The following is a 13,345-nucleotide window of genomic DNA, read 5'->3' on the forward strand; positions in this document are numbered from 1 at the left end:
CACCTCTTTTTATAATTCTGTCCTTTGTACTAGAAACAACTTCAGTTCTCAGCTGAGTCATGGTGCCAGGCTGTCTGTCGGAGATATGAGAATTGTGAGGGAAAGTCTACAGAAAGAGCTTTGGAGCTTTGGTCAAGCTAGTAGGCCTGAAGTATTAGCTGATCTTGCTTCTCTGTGTAAAGGGCATAGAAAGGCAGAGTGGAATGGAAAATCCCCCAGATTGGGGAACAAGTGAAGCCAGGGGGCTGGACTCGATGATCTTTCAAGGTCCTTCCAGTTCTAGGAGATTGGTATATCTCCAATTATTTATTTTAATTTAAATCCCCAAATTGGGGAACAATGGCTTTGTGTGCATAAGGGCCCTAGTAGGTGAAGTGGAAAGTCCCCAAACACACTGATTTGCAGTAACCGAACTTTTGAAACATAACCACAATGGAAGTGTTAGAAAAGTCAAACCACAAACTAGACTAGGAATAACAATAACAGGAAAGGCCGAATATGGAAAACTGATTGTTCAGTTTGCTTTTGACCTGCATCATATTTGGCAATATATTCCAAATAAGGAAATTAACGTGCAACGTATGTGCCATTGATTGTGGTTTTAAGCTTTAAAAGGCTTGTGTGGTTTTTAGCTCAGGGGGACAGTATTCCAATAGCTGTTGCTCCCTACGCACTTTTAACCAAGAAAAGAGCCTCAGGCTGAGCTGATTCAAAATCAATCGTGTGGTTGTTTTCCGCAACAACTTCAAGTGGTCCCTATGATGGAATGTAAATGTCTTCTTCACACCTTCCCCCTGCAGGAGAATGGCTGTTTGACCAGCTGTTTGCCTTGCTGTCTCTGAGGAACTGCTCTGTGGGTGTTCCCCAGAATTGTAACTTTTTCCATAATCTCATACTGTAAAATCTCATAACTTTACAGATAGTGTTACTACACATTTTAACAGGAGGATAATATTCAGCAGGTTATGCATTTTCAAATGATATCTCACAAGCCATACTGTGTACAAAATTGATAATTTTCTAGAAGAGTGAGCATAGGGGTTGTGGCAAAGTTCCTCCTCTCCTCTAGTAGGTCCTGCGCTTATTGGCGGATTTCTTCCCCTCAGTGGTTTTCCCCTTGGGTGAAACCCATAGTCTGGATCAACTACTCCTATGTCTGATTAGAAGTAGCGGGGCTAGGGGGGAACCCAGGCCCGCCCTCTACTCTGGGTTCCAGCCCAGGGCCCTGTGAATTGCAGCAGTCTCTATAGTGCTACTTGTAACCGCTGCTTGACCACTACAGCTCCCTGGGCTACTTCCCCATAGCCTCCTTCAAACACCTTCTTTATCCTCACCACAGGATCCTCCTGGTGTCTGATGCTGCTTGATTGTACGGTGTTTTCCTCAATCCTCCAGTAGTACCCCCTCTCAGTTCTTAGTTCCTTGTGTCTCTTGCTCCCAGCTCCTCATACGCACTTCTTTCCTCTGGCTCCTCCTCCCCAGACTGGCGTGAGCTCCCCTTTTTATACCAGGTGCCTTGATTAGCCTGTCCTGATTGGCTGCAGGTGCTCCAATCAATGTAGCTCTCTCCGGTGCCTTCTAGAAAGTTCTTAATTGGCCCCAGGTGCCTTGATTAGCCTGGAGCAACTGCCATTTTGGTTCCTATGGTCCTAGGGATTTGCTTAGCCTGGAGCTAACATACCTGCTCCTCAATACTTTCCTGTAGCCATCCGGCCTTGCTCCATCACAGGGTGTAGACTGACACAGTGTCTGTGTGTGTGTTCCCAGCAGATATGTGGGTATTTCAATCCCTCATAAGCACAGTGTTTGGCATCTTCATGGACCTGGGGAACTGGTCCTGCGAATTCACTGGTTTACCAAGTGTGACACTGTATGGAATTGTGAGACACTTTGGTATTAATAATAAAATAATATAATCTTATCAAATTGCAATGAATCATGCTAGATATGCCATTTAAGGTGTCAGGGAAATGTTATGATTTTCCAAGTATGATCATTTTGTTTCTATGTCTGTATCACCTTTGTATTGTGAGTTATAGATATGTAGGGTATATCTGTATTTCCAGACTTGTGCAGTGTTTCTGGGTGACACCCCCAGACATATTGGCATCAACACTGCCTAGCCTGTTTGATGGCCCATTGAGGGTCATCAGCTGTACAATGAGCCCATGGAAAGGACCAAGGGGATACACCTATTGCGTCAGCAAGACATGCCGGGGTATGCCTGTGTAATGAGAACTCCAAGGCTTTTCCATGCCACATGCTGTGAAGCTTGTGTTTGGGACACAGGAAGTACAAGCCACATAGCAAAAGGAATATAAAGGGCAGCTGCATCATCTCCATTTTGTCTTCAATCCCCTTGCGTGCCTCTGGAGCAACTTCTCTACAAACTGAACCCTGGAACAAAGGACTGAATGACCCATCCAAGCTATGGATGTGTTCCAGACGGACTTCCAAGCCAGCAACTCACCAATACTGCTAAGAACCTAATATATCCATTTTGGAATGTATCTGACTGCTTTCCCATTTAACTTCTTTCTGCTTTTCTTTCGTTTAAACCTTTAGTTTAGATGCTAAGGATTGGCTGGCAGTGTGGTATTTTGGGTAAGATCCAAACCTATACTGGCCTGGTGATGTGGCTGACCTTTGGGGTCAGAAGATCATTTTGTTTATGTGAGCAGAGTTTTGAAATAACCTCTCACTGTACTGGGCCTAAGTGCTGATTAGGAGTCAGAGAACTGGGATGCAATAAAGGGGGCCGTGTGATTTCTTTTTTCAGCTTCTCGATAACCCGAGTGGGTGATCCCTTTTTCAGCCTGCCCTGATCTTGGCATTTTCAGTGAGACCTGCCTCTGGCCCACCAGGTCATACTAAGCACTGAAGTTAAATTAATAGAATGTTTTTTACGACCAAGTCTTATGAAATCAAGTGAACTCCTTTGTTTTCTTTCATCTGAGCAGGGTTTCCTGTTACCCAGCCTGATGTGATCTCCCAGCTGGAACAAGGGGAAGAGCCATGGGTCCCAGACCTCCAGGGTTCAGAGGAAAGAGAGATCCTGAGAGCTCCCTGCACAGGTGAGGAAACATTAAACCACCTCAGAATCTGTAACTGCCTGAAGGAAACATCTGGGATGCCCAACAAAGCCCTTGGGGAGATCTCTCAGTTCATTATTATCCCTAGCAGGAGTCGTATCCTCAGGGTAACTATAGCTCATGGCTTCCTATAGATCCTAGCAGACACCAGGCAGTAGCTTCCTCCCTTCCCCCTGCATATTTGGATGGGATGTGAAGGCTGAATTCATCCCCCTCCTCTCTCCTATTTGGGGGAAGAGTTTGGGGGAGTTCAGCTCCTGATTTTTATTTGACCTGTTTTCAGCACTTGTTTTTGTTTGGTCTTCCCCTTTCCATCCCTGTTTGAGGTTTCTGTCTCTGTCACAGCAGGTGATGCAATGGCATGTGAGAAAGAGGAGCAGAATTTTCAGCCTGAAAATGTCGAGCCAGTGGGTAAAAACAGAGCATTATCGCAAAGATCGAAAAGGAATGTGTCCAGGAGTCATGAGCAGGGAAACTCCTGGGAGATTCAGCACAGACCAGAAACAGAGCAAGGAAACCAGCCAGGAGAGAAATTGGATAAATTTATTTTCTCTTGGGGACTCAGAAGATCCTCATGGAAACCACAACACAACAGGAAATCCTTAGGCGAAAGAGAAAAAATACATGCCCTGAGTGTGGGAAAAACTTCATTCACGGATCAAACCTTTCTGTTCATCTGAGAATCCACACAGGGGAGAGACCCTACAAATGCAGTGAGTGTGGGAAAACCTTCAATCGCAGCTCACACCTTATTGCCCATCAGAAAATCCACACAGGGATAGGCCCTAGACATGCTGTGAGTGTGGAAAATGCTTCACTGAGAGTTCAGACCTTTCTGTACATCAGAGAATCCACACAGGGGAGAGGCCCTACAAATGCAGTGAGTGTGGGAAAACCTTCAATCGCAGTTCGGACCTTATTAGGCATCAAACAATCCACACAGGGGACAGGCCCTACGAATGCAGTGAATGTGGAAAATGCTTCACTAGCAGCTCAAACCTTTCTCAACATCAGAGAATCCACACAGGGGAGAGGCCCTACGAATGCCGTGAGTGTGGGAAAACCTTCACTTACAAATCAGACCTTTCTAGACATCAGAGAATCCACACAGGGGACAGGCCCTACGAATGCAGAGAGTGTGGGAAAACCTTCACTCAAATATCAGACTTTTCTCAACATCAGAGAATCCACACAGGGGAGAGGCCCTTTGAATGCCGTGAGTGTGGGAAAACCTTCACTTACAAATCAGGCCTTTCTAGACATCGGAGAATCCACACAGGGGAAAGACCCTACGAATGCCGTGAGTGTTGTAAAACCTTCAGTCGCAGCTCGCACCTTATTAGTCATCAAACAATCCACACAGGGGACAGGCCCTATGTATGCAGTGAGTGTGGGAAAACGTTCACTCAAAGTTCAGCCCTTTCTGTTCATCAGAGAAGCCACACAGATGAGAGGCCCTATGAATGCAGAGAGTGTAGGAAAACCTTCACTCACAGATCAACCCTTTCTGTTCATCAGAGGATCCACAGAGGAGAGGCCCTATGTATGCAGTGAGTGTGGGAAAACGTTCACTCAAAGTTCAGCCCTTTCTCTTCATCAGAGAATCCACACAGGGGAGAGGCCCTATGAATGCCATGAGTGTGGGAAAACCTTCTCTTGGCACTCATCCCATGTTAGCCATCAGAGAATCTGCAAGAGAGATCAACATTGTAAAAATCTCTAGGGCTATCAATACTTTGTTTTTTAATACTTTTCCTGATTCCCACATAGTAACTTTTAAAGCTCTTTGAACTGTTTGCAGCACGTTATCCCTCAGCTTGTCCAGATGAGTGGCCCATTTTGCCTTTTGCAGTTCGCCCTCTTTTGAGATGGACCTATTTGTCCTTTTTATTGTCCCAGAAGTAATTGGAGTGTGCCCTTCCTATGAGGAACCAGGGAGCATCACGTTTATACCATTCCTCCTATTGCAAAGTTATTGTTAGTCACCAGTGATACAGATTGTATCCTTGCCAGTTGTTCTCACATTGCTCTGGGTTGTGCTGAAGAGCAGTTATATTGGGAATTTTTCAAATTATATGTAAATGAAGAGGAGCAGGGGCAGGAAAAAAGTATAATTACAGCTTCTGTGACACTGGAAGGAGATGGGGTGACTCAGGCCACATCTATACTTACCTTCCCGGTCGACGCGGTGAGTTCGACTTCTCGGAGTTCGAACTATCGCGTCTGATCTAGACGCGATAGTTCGAACTCCGGAAGCGCTAGTTCGAACTCCGGTACTCCACCGCGGCAGGCGGAGTTGCCGGAGTCGACCCTGGAGCCGCGGAGTTCGCTTCCCCGCCGTCTGGACGGGTAAGTTTTCGAACTAGGGTAGTTCGAATTCAGCTACGTTATTCACGTAGCTGAATTCGCGTACCCTAGTTCGAATTAGGGGCTGTGTGTGGACCAGGGCTCAGAGATTCCCTCCTTCCCCATCACTGCAGAACTGTTACCTTTTGCCTGAGCCAGGCAGAGTTTATCTTCATCACATTCTATCCATCCACTTCTCAAAGTGTCATGTGATGAAGCATTCTCCGTTGTCTGTGCTTGCAGATGATGATTTGACTTCTTTAATCCTATATCAGAGTCGCTATGACTGGAGATGAAAGTGTCAAAGACCTGGGAGGGGAATTCAAATGGATCCCAAATACAGTGTGATCATTTAGAGTTTAAATTCCAGGTTCCATCTATTGTAAAGCCACTTCTGGCAAGAGGGCTGTTTTTCCCTCATTATGGGCATGCTGGGATACTAAAAAAATTGTAAATAATATAACTGACTATTGAGACAGGGATGAGGGAAGCAGGTTTGAATGGATCAGAGGACAATGTGGTGGGAAAATCTCTTGTCCCGACTCTGAATAATCAGATGTAACCTGCTCTGGAATTTCACTTGACACTTTCTTTGTCATGTATTGTCTCTCTGTGATGCGGGTTTCTATCTTTCCTGAAGGCTGTTTGATCACCCAATTGGATATTAGTTCAGTTTGATAGGATGTAGCTCAGATTTATTGAAGAATTTAAGACAATGACCCTTTGCTAAAGTCCTCATTTATGATTTCAGCTTTGCTTTTTCCCCATCCCTCCATGATGATATGGAGAAAGTTGAAGTGCAGTTCTATCAACAGGAGAGAACTCTCTAATTTACTGGACAGGCTAACAAAGAAACAGCAGTGATTTAAAATCTCCACTCAGAAATGGTGAACAACAGCAGAACCCCAAGTAACTGAAGGAAGTGCATCTGATCACAGTGTATGTCAGTTGTTTAAGGCAATATTGTCTCCAATGATCTGGGAAGAGAATTCCATGGTAAGTGGTTTTGAACTAGGCAAAATGCCCAGGCCCTACAGAAGATCTCTCCTAGCAAATCCTATGCTATGGGAAATGCAGCCTTTCATGACACAGATGTTGAGGAAATAGAAGTGGAGTTTTTAGTTGAATTTATCCTTTGTAGGCGCTAAAGATGTGTATAAAATGAAACCAGTGTTGAAAATGTAATAGCTTCAGAAAAATAGCCATGTTTGAATAGAATCTCCAGCTCTGGTAACTAACGAAGATTCTGATCCCAGGCCTGTATCCAGTCCCTTCCTGGACCTGTGCCACCAAATTAAAGAAAAGCTGGGCATGTTTCAGGAAGCCACTCCTCATTAACATTGCTGAGATTTTAAGTGGTTTTGTAAAGTATTCTTCAGAGAAGTGTAAATTTACCCTATCCAAAACCAAGGATTTGGAAAGAGCTGAGGTTGAAAGAGTCCACACCCAGTTCTTGGTTTCCACCCCAGTAAAGGAAGCTATGGTGACCCAAGGAAAATGGTTTGTACAACTCCACTTCCTAGTTCAGTGTCACTGATTACATTTCCAAAGTATGCCAGGGTTAGATTGAGAACAGTCATCCTTCACTGTTTGGATGCAAAGAGAGTGCTTCATAGGACAGTCCTTCCTGTGGATCCCAAACTGGCTGCCTGATTGGGTAACAAGGACTTTCAGGCTGTAGAAATGATGGTAACCAATGAGGCAACGTATTTGTCAGCCTGCAATTTCAGACTTCCAGATACACGCATGTTGAGTCCTGATTCTATGGTTTTGTGTCTGACGCTGTGGCTACACAATTAAGCTGATGTTGGCACAGCTGCACCAATGTAGCTGCGCTGCTGTAGCACTGCTGTAGCACTGCTATAACAGATGCTCTAAGCCGATGGGAGAGATTTCTCTCATCAGACTTGATTAGTCCAGCCCCCGCAAGCGGCGGTGGCTATGTTGGCAGGAGAAGCTCTCCCGCTCATGTAGCACTTATCTACACAGAGGGTTAGGGCTGTGTAACTACATTGCTCAGCTGTGTGGATTTTTCACACCCCTAAGCAATATTGTTATCCCGATAAATGTCTTTAGTGTAGACAAGGCCTTAGTTTTCTCTTGTGTTTTATGTATTTACATTACTTCTCTACCTCCTCCTACTTTGAAAGATTAAAAAGTGTGAAAAGAGGTATTTTTCTCCATGATGCAAACATTGCGACATAGAAGACCCCTTCTACCAACACACATGGCAGAAGAACCCGAGATATATGAACTCACAGAAGTGTTGGGACTCACGTTGGAAAAAACCACAACTTGAGCCAAGGTTCAGTTGTTGGCAATGGGGATTAAAAGAAAACTAACATATATGACAAGAATTTGTGATCTTTGAATATGTTATTGTTACCAGTTAAAATGAAATTATAGGTGAAGTTATTGGATAAAGAGTAAGAGACTGTGTGATAATGTGAATTATTTTGGAAAACTGAAAGCCATCTTGTTTTTGTGTTTTGTTAGTCATACAGGAAATGATGGCTAATCTTGAAAAGTTAATTAGATTTAATTTACCGTGGTTCCTCAACTGTTGCTACAGCTCTAGTACCCATCAATCCAAAGACTGAGAGAAATGGAGAGTTCCAACCATTGTCCTTTTAGTATCTTATTGTTCCTCTCTCTGTTTTTTGTGCTGGCCTTTCTATTCTATTACTTTCTGCCTTTGTTTAGTTGGTAACAGTTGGTTTCCATCACTCACGTTTGTCTGTTTAAATCTCTATCCATTGTTAAATAAATTTTTTGCTTGTTCGATAACTGTACTCAGGTGCTGTGTGAGATACAGTAGCAATGGTCCACAGTAACAACTAGTAACCTGGAATACTTGGGGAAGAGAGGATCTGGGATTTCACCGAGTATCTGGTGATCCGGCCTGGACCCCAGAGGGGGACACATTGAAGGAACTCAAGGGTTAAGGTGGCTGCTGTAGCTCAGAGGAGGGTCCTTGAGTTCCAGCAGGCTGGTGAGTTTGGTCACTAACATCCAGCTGCCAAATGCAAAACTCCCTCTTCCTTGTGGCAGGTGGCAACAAGGAGACTCACAGTCCTCAGCACCCTGAGAAGGGTCACAATGTGTCTCTGTGTTGATCCACCTGTCAAATCCACACAGGGAAAGCTACCGATAGCACAAAACTCTGCCCTATGAAATCATGGAACATGTGCTCTTTGCTCTGTGAAAGCATGTAAAGAATCCAAGCGCTGGAGGACAGGGTTTGGGTCCAGAGTGACCTAGACAAATTGGAGGGTTGGGCCAAAAGAAATCTGAGGAGGTTCAAGAAGGAGAAGAGCAGAGTTCTGCACTTAGGACGGAAGAATCCCAGGCACTGCCACAGACTGAGGACTGACTGAGTGAGGGGGGTTTGATAGCAGCCTTCAACTACCTGAAAGAGCAGCAGTGTGGGCTTTCTCCTTGCCACTTTTGCTGGGCTGGGCAGGCAGCCTGGAGGCCTTTCTAGAAGAGAATTGGGAACGGAGTTAGAAAAACCAATGTGAAAACCAGAATCTCAGGTTTAGACTCATTTATTTATAATATTAAATCTTCAATTCTAGTGTCACAGTCAATACAATTGCTTCAGCCTGATAGTTGCCCAAAGGGAAACTTAACGTCTCTCCAAGGGGACTGGAGAGAAAACACTTTTCAGAGTCCAAGAGAGACAAGGCGCGTGAGGGTAAGAGCTTGCAGAGGACCAACCTCTGTTGGTGAAAGAGACAAGCTGTGGAGCTAACCCAGCACCCTTCTTCAGTTCTGTGTAGCCTGGAAGGTCGTCTCTTCCATAACCAGCAGTTAGAACATAAGAACAGCCACACTGAGTCAGACCAGTTCATCTAGCCCACTCTCCCGAAAGTGGCTAATGCCCGGCGCCCCAGAGGACCCCTGGGCCCAACATGGATACAGCACCACCACAAACAAGGTGAAAAGTCAATGCACATGGGAGAAGCATCTTGTGTTTCCATGGGCGGTAGGTTTGTAGAAATTTTGGTGGTGCCCAGAACCTGCCCAAACTCCGCCCCCCACCTGCCCAAGGTTCTGGGAGGGAGTTTGGGGTGTGGCTGGGGATGAGGGGTTCATGATGCAGGAGGGGGCTCAGGGTTGGGGCAGACGGTTAGGGTGCAGGGGGATGAGGGCTCTGGCTGGGGCTGGGAATGATGGGTTTGGGGTGTGGGAGAGGCTCAGTGCTAGAGCAGAGGGTAGGGGTGTGGGGAGTGAGGGCTCTGCCTGAGGCTGGGGGGTTTGGGGTGTTGGAGAGGCTCAGGGCTGGGGCAGAGGGTTAGGGTGCAGGGGGATGAGGGCTGTGTCTGAGATGGGGATAAGGTGTTTGGGGTGTGGGAGGGCTCAGGACTAGGGCAGAGGGTTAGGGTGCAGGGGTGTGTGAGGGCTCTATCTGGGGCTGGAGATGAGGGGTTTGTGGTGTTGGAGGGCTCAGGGCTGGGGCAGAAGGTTGGGGTGTGCGGGGTTGAAGACTCTGGCTGGAACTGGGGATGGGAGGTTTGGGGTGTGGGAGGAGCTCAGGCCTGGGGCAGAGGGTTGGGGTGTCGGCGGGGGAATGAAGGCTCTGGCTGGGACTGGGAGGTTTGGGGTGTGGGAGGAGCTCAGGCCTGGGGCAGAGGGTTGGGGTGTGTGGGGGGGAATGAAGGCTCTGGCTGGGACTGGGGATGGGAGGTTTGGGAGGAGCTCAGGGCTCGGGCAGAGGGTTGAGGATGTGGTGGGGGGTGAAAACTCTGACTGGGGGTGTGGGCTCTGGGGTGGGGCAGGGCTGGGGATGAGTTTGGGGTGCAGGCAGGCTGCTCCGGAACAAGGGCCAGAAAGGAGGACTCCCCCCAGCCCTTTCCCTGCTGGCAGCAGCAAGCTCTGGGGGAGGAACCCCTCATACCCCCCCCCCCCCAGCAGCACACTCACTCCCACCACTGTCACTGCAGGTGCTCCTAAGGCCCTTCTCAGGTCCAGGAATCTCCCTCGCCTCCCCCATTATGGGTGCCGGGGGGTGCTGCATGCACCTCCTCCCCTGCTGTTGCCCCTGACTATAGCCTCACTGGGGGTGGGGGATGGGGCTGTCTCCTTGCCCAGCATGGGGCAGGAGTGGTGACTGCAGGGGGGGGCGCTGTGATGGTGGAGGGTCCCGCTGGAAAAGGGAAGGGTCTGAGGTGGAAGGGCAGGCTTAGAGTCAGTCTGCCCTGGCAGTGAGTTGGGAAGGGGGGGCACTAGGACCCTGTGGCAGCAGTTGCTGCAGGGAGGCAGCATGGAGCTGCATGGAAGAGGCAGGGACGCTCTGCTCCCTCTGGGGCCCAGGGACATGCATGGGGCCAGCAAGGGGGCCCGGGGGACACTCGGGGGAAGCACGGGGTGGCAGGTGGGGCCAGAGGAGACCCGGCCCCAAGCTTTGGTGGAGCTGGGCCCCAGGGCTCTGAATATTGCTGGTGCCCGGGCACCACGTCGTATATAACTCGCCGCCCATGTGTGTTTCATTCCTTATGTCCTAGTCCCATCATGTGGCCATTTCCTTTTCTTCCTTTCTGTTAAAAGCTTTGGCGTTTTGCACAGAAACATTATTTCCCCAGGAGAGACCCAGGAGTGGGGGCTGCATTCCTGTGCCGAACAGTCACTGGAAGGGGGCAGACAAAGGCCTTTAGGACGAGGCGTCCGTCACTGTCAAAAGATCATCTCCCTCCTGCAGGTCACTGGCAGCCTGAATTTGTTCCTTATCCTCCCAGAGTCTGGGGGCTGGAATCAGCACTACCCAGCCCCTCCGTATGTAGCAGGAACAAACACAAACCTGGTCTTTAAAACAAGCTGTCCCCTTCCTTCTCAGGGGAGATTTTTCTGTGATTGAAGTTGAGCTTCAGTTCCCCTCTCCTAGGGGCGGGGCAGGTGTGGGGCCAGCTCCCAGTGAGATCTGTTTTCACCTTTGCCCCCTTTCAGTCACTCTGGGATGGCAACTCTGCTCCCAGCTGTCAGGCAGCTTCCAGCCCATCCACCCTGCTCACTAACTCTGTGGTCATATGTCACTCCCTCTGCCAGCACTCACAGCTTGCAGGAAAGCTACTCCTGCCAGATGCATTGGTATAGTGGTGTGCATGGGTGCTTTCTAAGCACTTCATCTGGGTTTGATTCCCAGCCAATGCAATAATGGCTTTTCTCTTCTGTTGTTTCCTCAGCTGGAAGTGGTACAATTTCAGTCACATTGTGTTACAATCACATTATCTATAGAATGAAACAATAAATGTGTCGAAGTCCAGCAGGTCATACAGGATGGAGGCACACAAGGGGCTGGAATGTGTCATCTGAGAAAGACAGAACACTTGGAAACCTGCATCTCCCATCCCCTGGCCTTGCGTGTTATGATTCCAGCTGCGTGAGCTGTTTGTAGGATGTTCCGGCATGACGGGGAAATGAAGTTTTGAGTCAGTTTTTGCTCCTGCAGGTTCCTTTGCTGTTACAATTATAATGACATGAACAAAAGGGAGGCAAAATAAACATAAACCCCAAGTTGCAATACAGGTCGGGAAAGAGACGATCACGGTTAAGCCAAACACGTCAAAATAAAAATTAATACAAAAAAGGGGAGAGGGAAGAGATCAGGTATGTGGAGATCCCCTTGATATTTCAACGCACATTGTTAGAATCAAAGTTCAGACTTGACACTGGAAAACCTGCAACTACCTGTCTCTCTGAACACCTGTGATGAGCAAGATGGAGTTGGGACACCTGTTCTGCTTCAATCATTTATTGTCTCTCTGTTCTCTCCTTCTTCTCCCCCCAATTCCTCATCTCCAATGTCTCTGCCTTTCTCCTCTTGCTCCCTCTCCCCTGCCCTTTCCAGGAACTCACACTCTACAGCATTTAGGACAAGCCAGAGCTCCCATGTTCTGCACGTGAGCCTGTGTCAGAGGACGGGTGACCCCGTCAGAACCAGTCACCAGAACAATATGACCCTTTATGGGCGACTTCTCTGCCTGCTCTGCAATTTACACACACCCCCACTGAAGGGGGTGGGGTACAGCTCTGACTGAGAGGCCCCACAGGAGAAACTTCAGCCCAAAGACAAATTTGTGTGAAATGCTGAGAAGTGAAGAGCCCCCTTCCCCTCCCCCCAAAGCCCCAGAACTCTAGTGTCACCCCCATGGCACCAGCACAGGGAACCCAGTGAGATGGGGTTACAGAATACAAGGGGGAGGGAGCAGGGGAGAGAGGTGACAGGAATCTCTCTCTTTCCTTCTCTCTTCACTTTCTGTTCTTCTCTTTCCTTCCAGGAACTGCAGTCACAGCAGGGAGGGGTTTGTCTCTTTATTAGGGATCCCTCTGTGTCACGGAGGCTGCACAAGTCATAGATTCTGTGGCTTCTGCAGTGGCCACTGCGGCTGACTCCGTGGCTGCCCCAGCAGCTGGCCTGGGGGCAGCTTGAGCAGTGGTTCCAAGGGTGGCAGGAGCAGCCACAGCTCAGTGGCTCCTGGCACCTGTCCCGAGGTGGCCAGAGCAGGGCTGGCCTCTGGGGCTCCCCTCATCTGGCAGCCTCTGGAGTGGCAGTGGGTCCCCGGGGCTTCTCCCCCAGTACATGGTGCCACGGCCCCTGGACTCCCTGCGCCCACAGCTGGTGCCACGGACCCCTTGGGCCTCCCTCCCCAAGACTCAATGAGGGGTATTTATGGTATAAGTCATGGCCGGGTCATGGGCAATGAGCTTTTGGGTTTTGCCCGTGATCTGTCCATGACATTTACTAAAAATACCTGCGATTAAATCTTCGCCTTCCTCATTATCGATCAAATAAATCGAAACGCCTCCACCTGCAAGTGGATTTAGCCCAGGACCCTCAGAGTCAGCAGCTGTTACGCCCCCACTGAGCTCCCTGGTCAGGTGTCCTAGCGCTGGAAGCCTCCTGTTTA

General features: G+C 48.4%; 1 pseudogene; it reads left to right on the forward strand.

The window, feature by feature from the left end:
• The window catches only part of LOC120381592, a 153,435-nt pseudogene that overhangs the window by 81,816 nt on the left and 58,274 nt on the right, over positions 1-13,345 (forward strand).

Source organism: Mauremys reevesii, linkage group 14 (assembly GCF_016161935.1).
Source record: "Mauremys reevesii isolate NIE-2019 linkage group 14, ASM1616193v1, whole genome shotgun sequence".
Lineage (NCBI taxonomy): Eukaryota > Metazoa > Chordata > Testudines > Geoemydidae > Mauremys > Mauremys reevesii.